The sequence below is a fragment of the Lucilia cuprina genome, chromosome 5 (genome assembly GCF_022045245.1).
Source record: "Lucilia cuprina isolate Lc7/37 chromosome 5, ASM2204524v1, whole genome shotgun sequence".
In the NCBI taxonomy this organism is placed as follows: Eukaryota; Metazoa; Arthropoda; class Insecta; order Diptera; family Calliphoridae; genus Lucilia; species Lucilia cuprina.
The window spans coordinates 16,123,431-16,125,859 of NC_060953.1; positions in this window are offsets into that span (position 1 = coordinate 16,123,431).

Here is a 2,429-nt window from a genome sequence, read left to right on the forward strand (position 1 = left end):
TGTAAGATTACATCGACAATTGAGGAAGTTTATGATAATAGTAAACAATCACATTTCGTTTGGTGTTTTCTGATAAAAATTATTCTCTATACACGTTTGTACATTACACGTTATCATATAAAAGAAGTAAAATAAAATAAGAAATTAAAATTTAAAACCACATTGTGTATGTATGTGTGGTCTTATGCAAATATATTTAATGATAAAATTGTCCTTTCACCTTGTGACTATTTGTATAGAGAGCCATTTTAATTTTATCAAATGTAAAGTTTTTGTAGAAATTGAAAATATTCATTGTACACTTTAAAGGCCGACATCACGTTCACGTCCAACACACACTAAGGAGAATTACCATAGAGAAAGACTGTCGTCACATTTAATAGTTCTTCCTATTTCTATACAACTGTGTCAGAGATTATAATTGTTTCATATAATACGGAGGTAAGTATAATTAAAATTTCTAATTCTACTTTGTTCTCTTTATTCATTCACATTGTGTTACACTCGAAGAAAATACAGCGTTAAAATTTAGAAAGTCTTTGACTTCATTGCTTAGATCACTCATTGCCTACCTCTGTTCTTAATAAGTTTTTTATTTATATTTTTAATGCGTGAAAAGGCAAAATCAAAACAGTTCTTAAGAATGCTCTTTGTCTAGCTCCATTCTAAGGACTAAAACATAATTCCAATGATAACCAAGCACATTATGTGCACAAAGTGACTATCACTAACATTTTAACTAATTTCTTACTTTGAATTCATTTAAAACATTTTCATTTGGTTTACCTTGGATTTCAATAATATTTTTCTGAGTTTATAACTGCCACAGACATAGACACAATCACGTTGTTTAGCAACTGAAAGAGCAGAAAGACAAAACTAATTAAACATAAACTTTAGCATAAAAGATGATGATTTTCAAGTGCTACAAAATGAGTTTATAGTTGTGAAATTAAATCCTCAACTGAATAATGTGATGTCTAGTTCCTTGAATATAATACCTACGAATGGAATAATAACATTATAATAATATTTAAGCCTAATCAGTATTTATGTTATCATGCAACAAAGGTTGAGTTAAAGTTATCATAGATTTTGAATATAATGTTAATATTATAGGGGGAATAGTAGAAATAAATGAGTTTTAAGGATATTCCAATTACAAGGGATTGAAGTTAAATTGAGGTCAAAGAAACAATTTGGAAATTTAATGTTTTAACTTTGGAAAACTATAGATGAAACACATGAAATTTATAAATTTAACTTTATATAGAACATATATTTCCATATGTTGTACCAGATGGTCAAATGGATGAAATCGTATCTCGAGGAAGGCCAGATTTTTTTTATAAGTTGTGTGGCATGCAGCTATCCTGTTAAATTAAATACTTAGATTCATTCACGATATTATAGTCAGACAAATTCCGACCACCTTCCAATTGTTTACCGGCAAAGATCAAACGTTGTTAATCTGGAGGAATACCTTCCTTATCCTGGATCTTAGCCTTAACGTTTTCGATGATATCGGAAGGTTATATTTCCTACGTACTTGTTCGTGTTCAAATCTTAGATTACCATAATTTCCAAAACGAATGTTATACTATGATTAATATTCGCAATATCCACAATCTCTCAATAAATAGTAATTTTTCATAAGATTGCCTGACCTTGTTAATTATTAAAGATTTACAAAAAGTTCGACTTTCAAACGGATTAATAGAAATAATGAAGCACTGGATTGAACCAAAAAGACCATTAAGATAAAAACGCGAAACTTTCAAATAGAATAAGTAAAAGAATGGATATTACATGCTCTACTGTACGAAACTATTAAGAAGAATGAAGATCATGCAGATAGTGAAACAGTAGAATGCTTTTTTCTTAATGAGCAGATTTTCGTCGACATCCCAACGGACTAATAGGAATAATAGAGCACTTGGTATATCCAAAAATATCTTTGGTGTATCAATAAGATAAAAAAAGCTTAACTTTCTCCAAAAGTGGGCTCCGGTAGGTTAGGTAGCCTCCGGTTGGTTAGTGGTTAGAGCTCTAGTCTGGTAGACCGGAGTTGGTTGGATTCCTACCTGATTCACTGGTTAAGGAGCGCACAACTATTGATCTTCTATTGTCCCAGGGACTATTGAAAATGGTTAAGATCGGTCCATTATTTCACCTAGCGCCCAAACAACTGAACCACCGAATAGGGCTTGTAAAGCTCATCAAACAATTTTGAAGCTAATTCAATGAAATTTGGCACGAAGCCTATTGAAAATGGTTAACATTGGTCCATTATTTCATCTAGCCCCTGTAAAACTTATCCCGCCGAATAGGGCTTTTAAGTTCATAATTATGTTTAAAATACTCGTATATAGGCGTATACTTATCATTGTCATCAAATTGTAAGATCTACCAACGTTGTAAGAACTTAA